The following is a 21,781-nucleotide window of genomic DNA, read 5'->3' as shown; positions in this document are numbered from 1 at the left end:
ACACTTATACATCATTATGTATGTTTGAAACAACAACAAAAAATGATCTTTCCTCTAAGGTGACTCTGCCCCTCGGGGGGACTGCTTTTGTTATTTGTAAATAGAAATGATCCTTGGCACATAGTGGGTGTGCAGTTATTGTTTAAGAATCAAGTAGGCTTGCTACTCATCATGACACTTGGGATATTTTATTGCACTTACTTGAAAAGTGACTATTTTTCTCTCTCTGCCTATAAACATCCAAAGGCCAAAGAAAGTTCTTTAGTGTCCTAATACATCTCACAGCACCTAGCAAATAATAGGTGCTGAATAAATTTTATTATGTGAATGAATAAATGATGACATATATACTTAGACATAGGTTTATAAAGTTGGTTGCTACTTGGGTAGGTGAACGTTTATATTTTGATGAATTAAGACGCTTGTAACTTATGTAATGTGCTTCGAGGGTTCCTTTACCACCCATTAATTATTAGGAAGTAAGAATATTCTTTTGCTATTCACATATCATTTGTTCATGAATGTTTTGAAATTAGCAAAGAGACACAGTAGTCAGTAGACATAACAGAGTCGGGGAAATAGTCTCAAATCTTATTCAGCAGGTCAAGCAATCAAGTCACTTCCATCTTCTTTTTTAATCTAGTCTGTTGCTGTGCAGTTGATTCCTGGGGATAGAATTCAGAATAAGTCTTCTCGAGGGAGGGTGGAAATTCTCTGTAAGTGAGTCTCATTTGAAAAAGTCCTTTCCTACAAAAATTGTTCAGAATAGTGTCCAGATTCTGGCCAGGGTTCTGACCCTGCTGGCCATTTATTCTCTCAAGTTCTAATTGTTCCCAATGTAAGACATTTCCTAATAAATTGCTTGACAGGTCCAGTTCCTTTTGAATTTTCCATATCCTCATTTTCTGAATTTGTGAATTGAACAAAAGTAAAGCAAATATATTTTATGATCCCTGCTCTAAGTCTCATACTTCCCTGCCTTTTAAAAAATTGTCTCTTTAGCCATCTCCAGAGTGTTTCCCTCCAAATTCTGTAATCATGCAACCCTGAGCTTCTCTGAGCCAATTAACGTAGGCACGGGATGCCTGTCCCTGCCCTGCAGGGTCCTGAGAGTTCGAGGAGCCTGATGTCCCCATGGCGTTTTCCCTTTCCTTGTGCCTTTGCTTCCTCAGATGTTACCTTATTTAATGGAAGAAAGTTCTCTTTATCAACTCTGGTAGGAAGTGCCTCAGAGCATTCTTTATGCTGTATCTCAGCTGCTAGATAAATGGTTTGTGGGCACTGGACTGATTGTGCTGGAACACAAGGTCAGTAAAAGCCCCTTTCCTTCCTCTGATTTGATTCATTATGAGGCAAGGTCACTGTTCTCCTTCTCATTGAAAATAATCCCCAAATATGGTCCTTGGTTCCGATTTTTGTCTGTATGTCTGACTTCAGTTCCTGAGTCCAAGAACTGCACACTGTCTTCAATTGCATTTTCACAGCAGATTTTAGAGTTTGAAGCTTTGAGAAACATTGTAGGCTCGTTCTTCGTGGAATACTTGTTTGGGACTTCTGGATAGTAAGCAAGTATGAGCTAACATAAATAGAAAGCTTTGACTGATCTTGGAATGAGAATTCTTTGAGACTTTATTGCTTAGTCTAATCCCATTCACATCATGACATTAGATAATTTAAGGGGAAGCTGAGGACGTTTCCATTGGATGGATCAAAATGAACCTGTATGTAAACCTCGGCAAGTAGAAACAAAGTAAAGTACACCCAACTATTGACTGTACCTCTTTTGTTCTTACAAATGCTGCAATATACCCAGAACTCTGAAACTCTTAAATGGCTGAAAAAACTTCAGTAGCTTGCAATTGCCCATAATTTAAAGGCCAAGTTCCCAGTGTGACTTCAAGCCTACAACCCTACACACACTAGCCTCTGCCAAGTCATCAGCTTTACTTTAGCCTGGATCTCACTCTGTGCATCTCTAGCTGTTGCCTGTGTGTTGTTGCCCACTGACCACAGGGCTTTAGCAAATGCTGCTCCCACTGCCTGGAATACTCTGGCCATCTGGTTAATTCTTTCTCATCCTCCACGGATCAGCTGGAATGTAGTCTTCTTCGGTAACTCCCCCTCCCCCGGCCGACCCCAGCCAGAGCATGTTTCCCCTGGTCTACACATTCCATGTGCTTTTCCTTCATATGATTGAACTTTTCATTTATTTTGTGATAGGCCTGTGTGGTTTTGTTCACCACTATCCCCAGCCCTGAGCCCAGAGTCTGGTATTTTATAGACTCACAGAAGTATTTACCTATGAATACTCTAATACTTGCATAGTTATGAACAGTTCCTGAAACAAAAAAGAAAATGGCTCCTTTCCACTGTAACAAAATTTTAATCTTCTGTCACTCTCCCCCTTCTTGCCGTTCCTTCAGATCTTCCAAATGCTCCTACATGGTTTCTCTTTCTCCAGATAGCTACAGAGTTCACTTCCTTACTTCTGGTATCTGCTTAAATGTTGCTTCTGTAGAGAGGTTTTCCTGATCACCTGCCCAAACAGCAGGCTCCTTCAGAGTCTGTATTTTGCTTTATATTTTCACAGCACCTGCTTCTCTGACATTATGCTGTTATTTTAATTAGTTTGATTTTAATTGTTATTTTATTATAAAAATAAAAAATAAAATAATAATAAAATAAATGACTATTTTAATTTGCCTCTCCCTCTACAACATGAACTCCATGGCAGTAAGGCTGTTGTCTGTTTTGTTCACTGTTGTTTCCCTGGGGCCTGGAGGAACAGACTCATAGAATCCTAATAAATATTTTTGAATTATTAGGGTGAAAATAAGTCAAACTGGCTTGTGTTTGTCTGAAGACGTCTTTTTGAAAACTTTATTAAGTAATTGGGAAAAACTGACAAATAGAGTTGTATATATTTAAAGTATACAACTCAGTAATTGACTTTCTATATACATTGTGGGATGATAATTAAGATCAGATTAATGAACATATCCATCTAATAGTTAAACTTTCTTTCTGTTGTGTTCTTGTAAGAATGATCAAGGTCAACTGTTAGTAATTTTCAAGCAAACAATACCATGTTATCAATCATAGGCACCATGATGCACTTTAGATCCTCAGAACTCATTCTTCTCATAACTGAAAGTTTGTCCCCTTTGATCTGCATCTCCTCTTTTCTCTCGCCCCCCCTGGCCCTGGGCAAGCACTGTGGGCCCTACTCGCTGTTTTTATGAAATCAGCTTTTTTTTTTTTTTTTCTGGTCTTTGTCTCTCTGGCTTATTTTTACTTAGCATAATATCCTCTGGGTCCATCTAGGTTGTTCCAAATGGCAGGATTTCCTTCTTTTTAATGACTAAATAATATTCCATTATATATATCCCACAGTCTGTATTTTAATATGATTAAGAATCCATGTGCTTTTTTATTAGGGTCTAAAGCACTAACATATTTTGAATTTTTCTGACTTTTGCCTTCATGAAGGCTAAAGGGAACATTTTTAGTTTGAAAGAGTGAGTACCTTAATGCCAGGGGCTGTATTTTTTCTATTTATTTATCTTTATATCTTTCATAGTTACTAGAACAGTGAATAATGGGTTTATTAGGATATTATGATTAAAAAAATAAAATATGGAATGATTGTAAGTTACTGAGACAAATATTCTTCTATAACTGATAAACTGGTCCTGAGGGAAATTGCTAAAGAGGAATTTTAAAAAAGAAGATCATAACTGGAAAGACAATGTAGACAAGCTGGTTGGTAGGGTCATCATTCCGATCACAGGCTGTGGAATCAGACTGCCTGGGTTTAACTCTTGGGTCTGCTGTTTAGAGTTATAAATTATTGAACTTCTCTGTGCCTCGGTTTCCTCATCTATATTTGGGGATTATTACTTACCTTCTAGTGCTTACTGTCAGATTCAATGAGATGGTGCACATTGAATGCTTGGAGCAATGAATTCCTGGCTAGCATATGGTAAGCACTCATTAGATCGCAGTGATTCATATTTGCTGTTAGTCTACAATTTGGAAGGATAGTGTTCATTTGAATATATAGATTGTATTATGTCTAAGAATCAGATTCATTTCTTAATAATCACAATAGAGAGGAATTATTGATGCTGTGTTTATTTATAGTTCCTTTTCCCTCCCTGTCTCTATATTTGCTCCCTGAATGGCTGCTTTGGTTACTAGGAGGGGCTAGGATTTTTCTAGCAGCCAGGCCCAAGCAGCTGAGGAGTGTGAAAGGGAAGGACTATGTATTTACCATGCAAAGACAGGGAACCTGGAGGAACAAAATTTTCCATAGTGGGGCCTTGAGCAGATGAGTTGTGGGGATACTTTTACCTGTAATTGCTTTTATTTATGGCTTCTCTGTGCCCAACAGGATAAGGTATGCCTGAATAATATCACTCTTTTCTTCTCACAGACCCATCAAGACGCTAAATACACACACACACACACACACACACACACACACACACACACACATGATAGAGAGAGAGAGAAGGGGAGAGAGAGAGGAGAGAAGAGGGAAGAGAGGGGACTGTTTTATCATCTGCTTAGGTGAGGTAGGAGTGAATTTTGATCAAACTCAGGATTTAATTATACAAATTAAACTCTAAGTACATCTTAAGACTCAATGGAACAGGTCACAAGGTCTCATGAATTTAAATGGGAGCCTCTGAATAGAAACTACTAGAGAGCATTATTAATGGGGTTCTACTCTATAGTGTATACCAGTATGTTACCAACTACATATTTTTACTGATTTTTATTTATCTAACACCTGAATGGAGTTTACTAAATGGCAGGCACTGTTTTAAGTGCTCTGTAAATATTAAGTTATTTAATCTTCCAGCCTCCTTTAAAATAGGTGCGACTATTTAAAGTAATCTTTGAGGAGGTTGAATGATCCATCGCAATATCACAGCCAGGAAGTGGAAAAGCCTGGATTTAAATTCAGACAACCATGAGAGACTCTTGAATGCTGGGAACTAAGGACTGATGGCAGTGGGAGGGATGGGGAGGAGGGAGATGGGCATGGAGGAGGGCACTTGTGGGGATGAGCACTGGGTGTTATATGGAAACCAGCTTGACAATAAGCTATTAAAAAAAAAAAGAAGTAGCATAAGGGAAAAAAATAAAATAAATCAGACAGCCAGGCTGTGGCAGTGTGTTCTCAGCCACCCTGCTGGGCTGATTGCTAATTGGTCAGCCATGGGTAGACTGACCTCATGTGTCAGGAATGAGATATAGTGTACTCTGACTGGTGGCTGCTTTACGAACATTGTGTGATTTGTCTGCTAGAATGCATACCTGACAGGTAGCCCTCATCATGAATGTATTATTTACCAAATTTTACATTGATTATTAAAACGTCTCATTATACATTTTTTCCTTAATTTCCACAGTTGTTTTCTCATCACTCATCACTTTGAAATAATTTTAGATAAGTTTTGAATACTGATAACAGATTGAATGTGCAGAGACATTCTGAATGCTAACTGAAAATTTAGGGAGTTTCTAGAAAAGAAAAGAAAAAAATTCAAGTTAAGAACATTTATACCTTTATATATTTTGAGCTTATAGTGTCTTTGATTCCACTGACATGACAGGAAATATATAAATGGATAGTATGGCTAGTTTTCATATTGTGTGTCTCTGACAACGTGAAGCACTTGGCTTGGCTTAGATAGAAGTTTAAATATAGATGCACTGGGAGATGTACATTATGGATTTTTTTCAGAGTCTGATTTGTTCTGAACTCCCTAGCCGCACAAAAAGCAAGAAAGGGAGTTCTCTCATGATTGATTTTTGTCAGTGGAAGTCCTTGCTCCTTCATCGACTAGTAATTCCAAGTTCCATATCTTCAGTCTTTATTTTTGCAAGTAAACACAGGCCTGTAAACAATACAGTGAACTTCTTTACCTGCATTTGCCTGAATTATTTTTCTAGTTTGTTATTTTAAACATTGGATATCCAAGTCGTTGTGTAGAATAGTCCACATTTCCTATTGGAAATAGATGTGAGAGGGATTACAGGATGGCCAGATGTCTTATTGTAACATGTTTTTCTGAAAGGGAGAGATGGTTTGACCAAAAGAAATGTCCTCTTGTCCTTAAACACAAATTAATTTATTGAATAACTAAGGAATTAGATGAATTATTTGATGATGGGACAACGGATACTTTGGTTATCTGCTGTTCCAGAACAAATCATCCCAAAATGTAGCTGGTGAATGACAGTTTGGCAGGTGTTCTATGCAGTCCCTCTGTTGGTTCCATTGGGCTCACTTACGTGGATAAATTCAACTGGAGTATCATCTTGTCCAGAAGGTGCAAGATGGCCTCACGTATCTGACAGTGGGTGTTGACTCTTGGCGAGGGCCCTTTGAATCTGATCCAGGTGGCCTTTTGTTTATGTGACGGTGATAGAGGACTCCTGGAATCATCTCATAGATCATCTCATGCCTACCCCTGACCCATGACAGAAATTGCAGGAAGCTTCTTTCTCCTGCAACACCCCTCTAACACTATCTGCTGAGAAAGCTTACCAGTGTGCTCACTTTATAGGAGAAATACTTAAAGGAATGCCATTGTTTATTGAAGGGTGCGTTAGGAGCTAAGAGGCATTAAACCAATAGCTGAGACACTAACTCCAGGGTTTGGCCCAGCATCCCTGAGGATAGGGCATTAGTAGAAGGGCCACACTACTGCCATGGCATTGTCAATGCCTTTATATATACAATCCAGTGCAATGCAATGCAATACAATACAGTCCATTTCTCTCTACCTCAAGCACTGGTACATCTCCAGAGTGTGAAAACGAAATCCTTCAGTTCAATTCTTAACAGACTCAGCATATTTAGGATAGGGCAGGAGCCGTGGTTTGGCTGGGCTGGGATTTATGTTGATATAGCGAGGTACCTGGAATTTTCCTCTTGGCATTATGGAGCCACTGGATATCTCTCAGCCTGGCAGTTACTTAATGGAAATACTGTTATTCAGAAGATCTGCGGAGTGAAACTGAGGAAGAGAGCCATGTGTGTTTATCACTTCGCTTGTTTTGTGTATAGAAATTCCAGCACTTGTCAGGAGCAGATAACTTAGCCCTTTCCCATGGGGAGAAATCAGCTTAATTTGGGGATGCACACACACACACACACACACACACACACACACACACGGGTAGAAGACTCAAGGACTAGTAAGCCACACAGTGCTTATATGAGCCTCTGTCAGGTGCATAGAGAAGGTCCCCAAGATCAGTACAGAAGCCATGGCTTGAACAGGACCTGGCAGTGCTGCAGAACTTGAGGAATGGGCCCACGGCGGGGTAGTGGGCACTACACTTCTCTGTGCAATGATTGTGCCACGGTCTGTGCACTGTGCAGGGTTTCCGCAAAGTGACCTATATTTCTCCTCCATACAGACACTAGGACAGCACTTGCTTGGAAGTGGCTGACATCAAATGGTCAGAAAGGAAGAAGAGAAAACAGTGGTGAGGGTAAAAACAGAGAAAGGAAACTGTGAGGGAAGTCAGGGGATTCAAACAATGGGGAACTATGACGGCCAGATTATCATATCAGAGGTAAAGGAATTGAAACATCTTAGGGGCGCCTGTTTGGCTCAGCCGGTTAAGTGTCCAACTCTTCGTTTCCATTCAGGTCATGATCTCGTGGTTCATGAGCTCGAGTCCTGCTTCAAGCTCTGCAGGGACAGTACGGAGCCTTCTTTCAATTCTCTTTCTCTGCCTCTGTCTCTCTCTGCCTCTCCCACAGAGATATAAATAAATTATATATTTATAAATAAATAAAATACACTTAAAAATAAAGAAACATTTTAGTTATCTTGCAGTGCTACATCCAACCTGTTTTATTCTTATGAATATATTTTCCCAGTGACCTTACTCATCATATATCCTTTTACATCGATTTATTTCATAACTTATTTAGCCAATAGTAATTCTCTTCACAATTATTACATTTTAAACTTAATTTTAGTTATTTATTTTTAATCTCGGCATCTCAGAATGCCCATACAATCCAAGGAGAGGCAACAGCACAATGCCAATAAAAGGAAACCACTCTTTGGAAGTGGCAGATATTGTTTTCCCTAAAACATTAGGATGATAGTTACAAGTCCAATATCTTGAAATTCAAGCTCCCCTTTGGGGAAGGATTTTTAAAAAGTATATACATAACAACAAAACAATAAACTCAGTCTCTGACAGTATTATGGCCTATAATAAAATTATAAAATAAAGATTTGAAAATGTGAACTGTAGGTAACTTTGATACGTATTGGTCACACTCAGCCTTTTCAAAACTTCATTTTCATGGAAACAGATACTTGCAGGATCCATGTACTTGGTGGGTAAATTTTGAAGATTTTATATATACATGTATTGCTTAATCTCCTCTTAGGGCTCTAGGGGTTCACGAGAACCTTATCTATTCCCCAGAAAGCATTTGCCTCTCTGTCTACCCAGATCCTCTTACCTTATTTATTCTAAATTTATTTTTTCCATTTTTGTAACAAAGCCCGCTTCATCCAGAAACTTCATGAATCGTGCTCTGACTAGCAGCAGTGACAGTAGTAGTGAGATGTTGTTGGGTTTGCCTGCAGGGCTGTCCTCCCCTAGGAGCCAATGACAAAGTACAGACTCTAGGCTAGACAGCTGGGTTTCGTCCTGGCTCTGTGCCTTCCTGTTTGGATTGGGCAAGTAATGTACTAACTCTGGGTCTCAGTTTCCTTACCTGAAATGGTGGAGCCGGTGGTGCTAATGATAATTCCCGCTTTAAAAGTTTATTGTGAGGATTGAAAAGATAGAAGATAGTTACATAGGTAGGTAGAAAACTAGAGTGAGATAAGTAGATAGCACTAGCATCCTGAGTATAGCAGGGAGTCAATAAATGCCAGCTGGGACCTGCATCCTGAGTATAGTAGGGATTCAGTAAATATATACTGGGTCCAACTGCTTTATTCTTTAGGAAAAAAGTTTTTCCCCGGTCCCCTCCAAGTACCACTCCAAGTGGTTTAGTAAGTTCCATGGCTTTGGAAATCTTACCTCTCTGGCCTATTTGGGCTGCCCAGATTGCTGCTTCTCCCTATAAGGTGGGCCATTCCTAGCTCCCCCAGCCTGTTGGGAAAATGGCAGGTTGGGGGGAGGGAGGGTTCTCTTCATTGAGGCTGATCCAATTAGAATTCTTTCCTGAGCATGTGTTAGACTGGCACTCAGTGAAGAGGTGAAGCTGAGATGTGAAAGGCCCTGGAATGTTTGGTGGCCATGTTTGTGGCCATGGTGGAGGTCCAGCCGAGAGAAAGAGGCCAACATTTGAAGAGAACGGGAGGGAAAGTTCTAGCAATGTCCAGACCCTAGGTACCATTTTCCTTAAGACCTAGCTGCAGCTTTGTTTTCCTTGCATGTATAGAAGCCTCTCAATGAAAACCCTCTCGTTGCCTACCCTTGCTGCATGTCTTTCACTTGACTATTAGTCCAGGTTTCCCCAGGGCACACTCTAAGCCGAGAATTCCTATGCACGTGGTCTGTTATGGAGGGCATCCTGGGAAACCAGGGCAGAGGGGTGGGGAGGTGGGACAAGGAAGGGAAGGCAGCAATAAAGAGTTCCTTGGGGCAGGTCACCACCGTGGGCAACTGGAGGTCAGTTTAGAGGAATTACTCAGTGATCCCACTCAGCAGGAGAGAGTGGGGTGGTTATAGCAGCTCATAGCCACCACTGTTAAGGGCTGTTCCTGGGTAATGCACTGACACTCGGGCCCTTTGTGCTACAGGCAGAGAAGGTCTCAGGAGCTAAGAAAAATCCTCAAACACGCAAAAGGTTGGAATTCAGGCCAGTACGCCCTGAAGAAGTAAGGATGAAAGGGAGCAGGCAAGATATCTAGAGCACCTTCTTTGACTTACCAGAGAAACTGTTCTGACAGCTCCATGAGAAGCGCCCTTGCAGCCTGTGTCAGCCCGGACAGAAGTATATTTGATCCTCTTCTGGTTCTTTGAGCGAATCTAAAATTTTCCCAACTCTTTCTGGATCTAGTCTTCTTTTTTTTTTTTTCTTTTTTCTTTTTTAAGCTTATTTATTTATTTTGAGAGAGCGAGAGAGTGTGAGTGAGAGTAGAGAGAGAGGGAAATGGAGAATCCTAAGCAGGTTCCATGCTGTCAGCGCAGAGCACGGTGTGGGGCTCAGACTCATGAACCGTGAGATCATGACCTGAACTGAAATCAAGAGTTGGATGCTTAACTGACTGAGCTACCCCAGTGCCCCTGGACGCAGTCTTCTGTGTAGATAGTTGGAAGTCATTATAAAGAAGTCTCAGGGGTGCCTCGGTGGCTCAGTCAGTTAAGCACCCAACTTCAGCTCAGGTCATGATCTTGCAGGTCACAAGTTGGAGCCCCACATCAGGCTCTGTGCTGACAGCTCAGAGCCTGGATCCTGTTTCAGATTCTGTTCTCCCCCTCTCTCTGCCCCTTCTCCACTGGCAATTTCTCTCTCAAAAATAAACATTAAGAAAAAAAAAAAGTCCCTGACAACTGGTTTTAGATTTTCCTCATAGTTAGATGGAGGTGAGAAAAAAATCTTTTTTTTCACAGTGTCACCCTCCCTACAGTTCTGGACTTTGTAAATAAGGGTAATGTGACATTGATGATGTAATGATTATTTGAAAATAGATGTGAAAGTAATAGATGTAAATCAGAAGCAGAGAGGAATCTTCTCTCTATGAGAGTGTCTACTAGCTTGTATCAAGACTGTCTGAAGTTTACTTGGAAGTTGCTTGACTGCTTTTTGAAAATCAGTCTTTTGTTAAGGAGCAAGACTATAAATTTTTATGTGATTTTATATTTAGAGGAAGGCATTTGTGTAATTATATACTATAATTGAGAGATTGTATTATCCTTCTTTGCAAAATTACCACAATTACTTTATTTAGTTATGTACTTGAATTTTAAAAGCTGGTGATACTTGGCTTGAATGCAAATACAAAATGTGTGATGTCAACCGATATGCTTAGCTATTTTTTTAAACATCATTAGAGATAAGCAAATGGCAGTTGATGTACAATGAGAAATTTCAAGGCTGTTGGGTCTGAATCTAATTTCTGTTTGTGACTCAAAGTAGGCAATGCTTGATAATTTGATGGCTGGAGTATAATCGCTGGGTGAACATAATCCATTTGTTTAATTGCCCAGACTCCTCACTGTATTTACAGTTAATTGGTTCTCATTATGGTCCTCCTAATAGATACCATAAAAGCAATAGGATTAGAGAAACCTGAAAAGGAACATTTAATTTGCATTCTTTCTTGAAGCAGGGACCTAACAAGTGTTTATCTCGTTCATTTTTCACCATCTTCATGGCAGGTTAAGGGGGGAAAAGTCTCCAAGGAAGGTGATTTATAAATTCTCTTCATTGTTTTGGGCCTTTGACAATTTCTGTAGCTAGAAAACCAAAAACCCAAGTGTCCAATATGTCTAATTGAAGTCCTTTCCTTGTGACTTGAGATTCTTTCTGGGTTTGAGTGACCATGCAAAGCAGCTGATTACTACCCACCACTTGATAACTCTTCATAGAGTGAAAGATTCTAAGTCTTTTCTTCTAAATTTCATCCTTCTTTCTTAAGAGCTCTAAACCTTCAATTCAGGCTTCTAGATACTCACTCTACACCAAAAATCTGCCCATCCTAAACATTTTCTAATGTCTTAGGAAAGCTGCACGAGTTCGTCTGACTAGGAGGAATCCAAGTTCCCTTTTTTAAAGTGTAAGTTTAGTGCTGCATTTTTAACTCACATATATGCATTCCCACCCCCCCCACATACACTCTGGTTTTACTTCATTTCATTTACTGACTTCATTTACTGATGAAGCAAATTAAAATTGTAAATGTACTTAAAAGATTTTTCCAGTCTGCTTTCTCTTGCCTTCCTCTTTTCCCATGGTTTCCCTCACCACAAGTCCTGGAGCTTTCTTCTATCAGTTGGGTTTCAGGCAATTTGCAAAGAATTTGATTGACAATAAATTGGTTCTGGTGACAATGTAAACAGATAATGAAATTACGATAAATGAATATTTCTCATCACTGATTTTTAAAATCTATTGTAATTTTCAAAATGTTTACATAGTTTTTAGATACATAAACATTTTTACTTATTTTTAATTTTTTCCTTCTTTCCCCTGTGTATTTGATATCTTATTTCTAGATTATTTTCAGCTAGTGTGGCTATTGAACAGTGAAATGCAGGGCTGGTTAAGTTGGCTAGGTTAATAATGGTAAGTGGTATTATAGTAATGTATTTGTTGACCTAAAGCATATCCATGGTGTACTCTTAGGTTAAAAGATAGGTTACTAATACCATATGTATATTATGATAAAAACAGAAATCTGGTATCATAGGCTAAAAGTGAATTAGAAATTAAAGGATGACAAAGAGAGGTAAACAAAACAAAGAGCAGCAAAGCCTCTAAGTCTCCAAAAAGTCCAAAACTTGTTCATTAAAATTTCTTCTACTGTTTCCTTATTCTCATTGCTGAAAATAACAACAACAAAAAAAGAAATCCTATCGAGAACATTCATAATCCTACTAATCCAGAAGTAGGAAAACACTCACAAAAAACAACTTTGTGTCCTAATTTCAAATCCTAAATCCTTTTCTACACAAACACACACACACACACACACACACACACACACACTGATATTAATGAATGCTTTTTTTGTATCTTTAGTTTTATATCCACATTATGTTCTATTGTCTGGCTAAATCACAAATTAGTCAATCAGTCTCCTTTTTTAGCCATTATTTCCAGCTTCTCCCTAATGCATATGACACAGGGTATGTATAATTGGCTGAAAATCAATTAAGTGTAAGAAGGCAAAGAAGTTTTTACAGCAAAATAATTATCAATATGTGGGAAATCCAATTACTAGGAAAGTTTGTTAGTGATTAATTTTTCATTTTCTTAAAAGAAATTTCATTTTTCACCAGAGATGTTCTTGACCATTAAATTAAGAATAGCTAGCTAGATGTTCTTAGGCCTTCATGTGTCAGTGTCAGAATTTAAACTAGAGCAGTCTCAACGGAATGCTTTTTTTTAATGTTCATTTTTGAGAGAGAGATCACAAGTGGGGAAGGAGCAGAGAGAGAGGGAGACAGAGGATCTGAAGTGGGCGCTGTGCTGATAGCAGAGAGCCCAATGTGTGGCTTGAACTCAGGAACTGCGAGATCATGACCTGAGCGGAAGTGGGACGCTCAACCAGCTGAGCCACCCAGGTGCCCCTTAACTGAGTGCTTTTTGACTAAGTAGTTTTCCACCAAGTTGTTGGCCACTGGCAAGTAGGCATGTTTATGGCACCTCCTCTAATGAACAGGGCCTTTCCTCCTAATCTGTTCATATACAATTAACAAGAGATTTTCATTACTTTCTGTTTATGCTCTGCTCATATGAATAAAATTGTGTTTCCCTGCTTATGGGTATCACCTACTTAGTTCTGTGCTAATGAACTAAGGAGAAATAATCTGTGTTTTGATGGAATCGAGCGTTTATCGTGAACCCTCTGCTGCCACGCCACGTGGATGGGGAGCAGCGGGGCACACATGGAGAAGGACACGGGGACGTGGACAAGGGGCCGCAGGAGCCTGGAGAAATGGGAAACGCATGTGTGCTGGAGCGTGTGAGGNACAGACAGTGTAGCCTTGGCTTCAGGAGTAGAACCCAGTGATTCATGTCTTGCAAAGAACACAAGGCCCCGTGCTCTGGCACCCCCGTTCCCTACTTGGCTGAGAAAGCAGAGCGATCGGAAGAGACCTTCTACCGGCTCTGCTTGCATGCTTCCCCGCCTACCTGCTCCTGGGTCCCTCTAGCTGCCTGGCGCTCATGTGACTCTGTTTTCCTGGCTCCTCCATTTCCTACAGGGCGTCACTCTAGAATGCTCCCCTCTCAGTTCTGCAGGATTAATTTCTCTGCTTCCACCAACTCATTCCTATCGACTTGCCAGCAGACTGTCATTTTCCGCATCTTTAAAACACAAAGCCTTCTCTTTCTCTTCAGTTACTGACCCACTTTCCCCTTTTCTTCTACAGCAAAATTCTGAAAGAGAGGACTTGGCATATAGTAGGTGCTCAGTAAATACTTGTTCAGTGAATGAATGAATGAAAGCACTTAAAGCACAAAGTAAGGCTTTGTGATAGTCCAGGTATGAGCTGCTTTGGACCTGCTGTTAATGGGAATAAAAGAGAAAGGGGATGTGGGAGCAGGGGGTAAAAGGGAATTCTCCATACCTTCCTTTCAATTTTGTTATGAACCTAGAACTGCTCTAAAAGGATCAAGTCTTAAAAAAGGGAAAGTAGTACATAAATTTCAAAGAAAAACTTAAGATCCTTGGTGACTTACTTTATGTATATGTAACAGAGGAGAAAACAAATAGACCATAATTTTAGGATTCTGTGTTTGGTAATAAGATTAATTAGTGCTACAATGGATGAATATACTTGATAGAAGTGATTTGTTTTCTTCTCTCAGTATTTTCATTTTCATTTTCATTTTTTTCAAACATCTTTCCCTCTGTGGATAAAAACCCTATCATCTTAATGTTACAGAAACTTGTTGACCAGGTAATTTTCTCTTTTAAGACCTCTAACTCATGGTTGGTGAATAACATTAGGCGGAAGTGGAATTTGCTTCTGTTCACTTTGAGTTTTAGTTATTCTGTGAAGGTGGCTGAGAGCTAGAACGGGCTCACGCAGGATCAGTGTGTTTAGCTCACTTTGCCCGAGGCACCCCAGGGAGTCTGTGATCCCAGCAGCAGCTGTGAAGTCCCCTCACAAAATGGTGAGTACTCAGCCCCCGGGCCCAAGCATCACAGGCTATTGGGCACAAGATACCTTTTTTTTTTTATAATAGTTTATTGTCAAGTTGTTTTCCATATAACACCCAGTGCTCATCCCTACAAGTGCTCTTCTCCATACCCATCAACCCCCTTCCCCTCCACCCACCCCTTCTGCCCTCAGTTTGTTCTCCGCATTCAAGAGTCTCTCATGGTTTGCCTCCCTCTCTCTCCCCCACTATTTCCCCCCTTCTTCTCCCCCATGGTCCTTCGTTAAGTTCCTCCTAATCCTCCTATATGTGCAAACATATGGTATTTATCCTCTGTCTGACTTATTTCGCTCAGCATAACACCCTCAAGGTCCATCCATGTTGCTACACATGGCCAGATTTCATTGTTTCTCATTGCCATGTAGTATTCCATGGTATAGATAAACCACATCTTCTTGATCCATTCGTCCGTTGATGGACACTTAGGCTCTTTCCATGTTTTGGCTATTGTTGAGAGTGCTGNCAGCAGCAGCTGTGAAGTCCCCTCACAAAATGGTGAGTACTCAGCCCCCGGGCCCAAGCATCACAGGCTATTGGGCACAAGATACCTTTTTTTTTTTATAATAGTTTATTGTCAAGTTGTTTTCCATATAACACCCAGTGCTCATCCCTACAAGTGCTCTTCTCCATACCCATCAACCCCCTTCCCCTCCACCCACCCCTTCTGCCCTCAGTTTGTTCTCCGCATTCAAGAGTCTCTCATGGTTTGCCTCCCTCTCTCTCCCCCACTATTTCCCCCCTTCTTCTCCCCCATGGTCCTTCGTTAAGTTCCTCCTAATCCTCCTATATGTGCAAACATATGGTATTTATCCTCTGTCTGACTTATTTCGCTCAGCATAACACCCTCAAGGTCCATCCATGTTGCTACACATGGCCAGATTTCATTGTTTCTCATTGCCATGTAGTATTCCATGGTATAGATAAACCACATCTTCTTGATCCATTCGTCCGTTGATGGACACTTAGGCTCTTTCCATGTTTTGGCTATTGTTGAGAGTGCTGCTATGAACATTGGGGTACATGTGCCCCTCTGCATCAGCACTCCAAGATACCTTTTACAAGAATTCCGTCCGTAGGTAGATTGCTCCCCTGCCTCCTCTTTCCTTTTTCTTTCTTTCTTTTTTATTTGCAATTATATTTTATTTGGTTTGGGACAACTCCTCCAACAAATACAGGATGGACATTTATCATATTTTCTGACTGTCCAGATGACTTTTGAATATGTTTGGTATTTGGGGAACTTCCCACTTAATGAATACCCTCTCCTTTAGCAAGTCACCAGAAAAATGTTTGTTTGGGCTTCCTTGCTGCCATAGCACTTGACTACCTTGCGCCTCAGACTCCGTTATTCACATAACCTCAGCAAGGCTTGTATTTGCAAGTGAGGATGGGAGGGCCCCATGCCGGGCCCTTGCAAACGTCCAGTTTGGAGCAAGGGAAGTGGAGGACTGTACTGTTGGGATCCCGGTGTCTGTAACCCTGTGTCAGTGGTGCTATGCCAAGGGCTGTGTTCCTCACTGTATGGTCTCCAAGGCTGACCCTGGGGTCCTCCCAGAGACTCCGTAAGCTTCTTAATGGCCTTTCATAGGTGCCTTTTCTGCACAGATGAGCTTTAGTGCCTCTGTGGCACAGGTGTAGTAGTAACGGCTTTTAATGAGCACAATAAAGATTAAAGGAAAGAGGGGACATCAGATGCACATTTCTTCAGTGTCATCTTCCCCCGCCAAAGTGGGAGAGGAATGCAAAAATGGCAGTAGATCTCCGTTTTGAGCACTTACTGTTTTGGGCATTGTCTCATATACTTTCAGTGGTCTTTGGAGAAGGATCATCATCTCTAATTTTAGATGGGAACCATGATATTTATACAGCTTGCCGCCCTGCCCTGAGTTCCATAGAAAATGGAGCATGAAGGCTGGCTCTTTATCGGAAATGGGAGGGGGTAATCCCAGGGCATCAAGAGTAAGGAAAATCAAAAATGAGGGTAGGGAAGAAGGACAGTAAATACAGTGTGGTGTGTTACCAAAATGGCCAGAGCTTCACGAGAGAACAGCTAGTTACTGGGTCATATGGGATGTCTCTGGACAGATCTTGAGAAACCTCTGTGCATTAAAGGAGTCCGCGGGTGGAAGAAGAGAGAAGAATTAATCTCCTGTCTCTCACTGGTCAAAGGTGTCTATAGGATGACTGAATTTCTCCGTGTTTCTGCATTGTGCTACTCAGCCCCACTGGAAGTGTTATGAGGTCAGTGGTGTGCCGCCAGTCTCCCCCAGAGCAGTGGGCTGAGGCCCGGGGGTAGAAATGCCTGTAGCTTTCACCCAGACTGCATGGGGGAATTCATGATGGAGGCTGGTCCTCACTCTGGGTGACTAGACAGCTGTCAGTGTTAGGAAATGGAGCTCTGTACTGGACAAGCTGATGAGCGTCTGGGGGGACAGGACAGATCTGGGAATGCACACACGTATAGACACAACACTCCAAATTCCGCCTCCGTCACCTTATGGCATTCTCCCTGTGTGCCTTTGTTTGTGTCTGGGCTTTTCTTTTATCAAGACCCTAGTCATATTGAATTAGGGCCCCGCCGAGTCATGCATAACCTCCTCTTGATTATATCTGCAAAGACCCTGTTTCCAAATAAGGTTACATTCACAGGTACCAGGAGTTACTACTTCAACACATCTTTTGGGGGGCACAGTTCAACCCACAGTAGCATATACATGATCAGGGAAGACATAGGGAAGAATTTGCAAAGAAGGGGAAATGAATCGTTGAGTTTTGAATATGTTGAGCTTGAGTTGCTTTTGAGGCTGTAAGGCTATCGTGTCCAATAAGTAACCTAAAATAGGTTTTGTGAGCCTCAGGAGAGAGTTCCTGACTTGTGAGGAGACACAGAGTCATTGGCATCTGGGTGGGATGCTCAAACAGACAAGTGCTGAGCAAGATTTTGAGGAGCCACACATTTATGGGGTAGGCACAGAGAGAGAAAGCCTTGGGGGAGACCTGGAAGGAGTTTGCAGAAAGGAGGTAGAAGGAGAGCCAAGAGAAAATAGTGTCAAACAAGCTGTGAGAAAGTTTCTGAGAAGGAACACAATACTTTTCCAAGGTCAACAGCATCCATTTCTACAGAAGTTGTAGAAAAGCCAAGTACTGAAAATTGCCATTTTCATAAGGTGAAATCATGACTCAGTGGGAAGAACTGAAGGACATCCCTTGGGTCTGTAGATAGGCAGTGATTACCAAGAGGAGTTTCAGAGGGAAACTTGAAGAACAATACCTCCCTCTCTTTTTCTTTGCTCATTTTTTTTTTGTTTGTTTCTTAAATTGCACATATGAGTGAAATCATGCTATTTGTCCTTCTATGACTGGCTTATTTCACTTACCATTATACTGACTCCATCCATATTGTTACAAATGGCAAGATTTCATTCTTTTTTATGGCTAACTAGTATTCCATGTGTATGTATCTTCTTTATCCATTCATCTACCAGTGGGTTGCTTGGATTGCTTCTGTAGTCTGGCTATTGTAAATAATGCTGCAATAAATGTAGGGGTACATGTATCTCTTTGGTGTTTTCGCATTTTTGGGGTAAATACCCAGTAGTGTGATTACTGGATTGCAGGGTAGTTCAACTTTTAGCTTTTTGAGGAACCTCCACACTGTTTTCCACAGTGGCTGCACCAGTTTGCATTCCCACCAGCAGTGCATGTTCTTTTCTTTCCCACATCCTTGCCAACACTTGTTTCTTGTGTTGTTGATTTTAGCCTCTCTGACGAGTATGAGGTGAAATCTCATTGTACTTTTGATTTGCATTTCCCAGATGATGAGTGATGGTGAGCATCTTTTCATGTGTCTGTTGGCCATCTGGATGTCTTCTTTGGAGCAATGTCTGTTCGTGTCTGAATCCAATTTTTAATTGGATTATCTGGTTTTGGGGTATTGAGTAGTAGAAGTTCTTTATATATACTAATAGATACTAATTCTGGCTTACTTTTTTTTTTTTAAAAAGCATTTCTCAGCCCTGAACTATTAACAAATGTCCATGGAGACATTTACAGCAAGATGAGATTTTAATGCAGGTTCATTTTTAACTATTTTTTTAAAAATCTCTACACACAACATGGAGCTTGAATTTATGACCCCAGGTTCAAGGGTTGCAGACTGTACTAACTGAGCCAGCCAGGCACCTCTAGTATTCATTTTTTAAAGTTCTCTGCTTAACGGGGCGCCTGGGTGGCTTAGTCGGTTAAGCATCCGACTTTCGCTTGGGTCATGATCTCGCGGTTCGTGGGTTCGAGCCCCGCGTCGGGCTCTGTGCTGACTGCCAGCTCAGAGCCTGGAGCCTGTTTCAGTCTGTGACTCCCTCTCTCTCTGACCCTCCCCTGCTCACGCTGTCTCTCTCTCTCTCCTAGAAATAAATAAAACATTAAAAAAATTTAAAAAATAAATAAATAAATAAATAAAGTTCTCTGCTTAAGGAAATTTGTTGATAGTGATATGCTTTTGAAAAACACATGTATTTTTTTATTATGGTTATAAAAGAAATTTATTTTGGTTGGAAGAACTTGAAAAATATATAAATGTATCAAGAAAAAATTACAACCACCTACAATTCTATGATCTTGTGCTATTATTTCAATATTTCTTATCTTTTATTATGAAATATTTCAAACATTAATAAGTGCCTATTTATGTACATTAAGTTTTAATAAATTATTATATTTACTTAAGAAAAAATATCTTTAAAGAAATAACATTAGGGGCACCTGGGTTGCTCAGTTGGTTAAATGTCTGACTCTTGATTTTGGTGCAGGTCATGATCTAACAGTTTATGAGTTCAAGCCCTATGTCGGGCTCTGTGCTGATGGCATAGGGCCTACTTGGGATCTCTCTCTCCTCTCTCTGTGTCCCTCCTCTCCCCCTTCAAAAAAAAAAAAGAGAGAAAAAAAAAGAAATAATGTTATGGATTCAATTGGAGGCCTTTCCCAATCTACTTCTCTATCCTCCCCAGAAGTAACCATTACCCTAAAGTTGATGTATATTCTAACATGTTTTTACACACTTACATCGTGTGGGGCTATTCATTAGCAGTCTGTGGAAATGTTGACAGTAGCTGACAGCCCTGCCTCAGTCAGGGCCCCCCATAAGGTGGTCTCAGCTGAGGCCCGTGGAAAGTGCCCCACTGAAGGCCTCTGGTAAGGAGACCTCCGAATGGAGGCACCTGGGCTAGAAATGCAGCTGTGCATATGCACAAGGCTGGTTGTGGTTTGAGGGTGGGCTGAGTTCTGGACTGCAACTCTCTCCAGGAACTGTAACATACTGGCAATGCGCTAGCTACGTCTGGTGTGGGGAGGGCAGCCTCCCCTTCCTGACATCTGTTAGTCATAGTCAAAGCCTTGCAGCTGCCTGTGGTCAGACCTGAAGGATCACAGGTAGGATTTTGGCACTGTTTGGAGTCATACTCCTCAATCTGGTAACTATGTTTAACTCTTTGGCTAACTACCAAAATGTCTTCCAAAGTGAATGCACCATTCTATATTCCCACCAGCAATATGAGGATTCCAATCTCTCCCTATCACCAGCAGCACTTATTATTTGTCCTTTTCACTCTAGCCATCCTAGTGGATGTGACATATGGTTTTGATTTGCGTTTCCTTGTGGTTAGTGATGTTGAACAACTTTTTTTTTTTTTTGCCCATTTTTAAATTGGATTACTTTTGTTATTATTGTATCATAAAGATTCTTACTTAATCTGCATACCAGGCCCTTATTAGGTATATGATTTACAAATATTTCTCTCCCATTCTGCAGATTCTTTTCTCACTCTCTTGATAGTATTCTTTGAAGCACAAACATTTTTAGTTTTGTTGAAACCCAATGTATTGATTTGGTTGCGATGCTTAAGTATCATAACCGAGAAATCGTTGCCTAATTGAAGGTCGTAAAAGCCTATTTCTATATTTTCTTCTAATAGTTTTATAGTTTTAGTTCTTATGTTTAGGTCCATGATACATTTAGAGTTAATTTTTTTTAATGTTTTTTATTTATTTCTGAGAGAGAGAGACAGCAGGAGCAGGGGAGGGTCAGAGAGAGAGGGAGACACAGAATCTGAAGCAGGTGTCCAGGCTCTGAGCTGTCAGCACAGAGCCCGATGTGGGGCTCAAACCCACGAACCGTGAGATCATGACCTGAGCTGAAGTCGGACACTGAACCGACTGAACCGCCTAGGCGTCCCATAGAGTTAATTTTTATATATGATAGGAGGTAGGGTTTTAAGTTGATGCTTCTACATGTGGATATCTGGTTGTCCCGGCACTGTTTGTTCAAAAGACCAGCCTTTCCCCAATCACTGTCTTGGCATTGTTATACAAAATCAATTGACTATACACATGAAGATTTATTTCTGAACTCCCAGAAATACGCCACCCTTAGCTCTGTCACACAGTCTTGATTACTGTAGCTTTGTATTAAGTTTTGAAATCAGGAAGTGTGAGTTCTCTAACTTTGTTCTTATTTTTCAAGAACTATTTTGGCTATTCTGTGTCCTGTGTGTTTCCATATAAATTTTAGGTTCAGTTTGTCAATTTCTGCAAAAAACCTCAGCTGGATTGAATCTGTAGATCGACTTTGTGAATGTTCACATTGTGATAAGCAGAAAAGTGGACTCCCCCACACTCCCACCTTCTGCCCCAATATACTCACAGTCCTGATATAATCCCTAGACCCTGTGAATATGTTATGTTACATGGTTAAGGGGAAGAAGGTAGCAGCTGGAGGTGCTGCTCGCACTGTAATGACAAGTGCCTTTAAATACAAAACGGAAGCAGAGAGCGTCAGAGTGATGTGCTCTGTCAAAGACTGAACTGGCTATTGCTGGCTTTGAAAATGGA

General features: G+C 40.7%; 1 protein-coding gene across 5 annotated transcripts in view; it reads left to right on the top strand.

Moving 5' to 3' along the window:
- The window catches only part of NEK10 (NIMA related kinase 10), a 208,172-nt gene that overhangs the window by 74,135 nt on the left and 112,256 nt on the right, over positions 1-21,781 (top strand). The window lies entirely within an intron of this gene.

This window comes from Crocuta crocuta, unplaced genomic scaffold, assembly GCF_008692635.1.
Source record: "Crocuta crocuta isolate KB4526 unplaced genomic scaffold, BGI_CrCroc_1.0 scaffold253, whole genome shotgun sequence".
NCBI lineage: Eukaryota > Metazoa > Chordata > Mammalia > Carnivora > Hyaenidae > Crocuta > Crocuta crocuta.
Note: the sequence above shows the minus strand (reverse complement) of the source record. Positions and strands in the feature narration are given on the sequence as shown.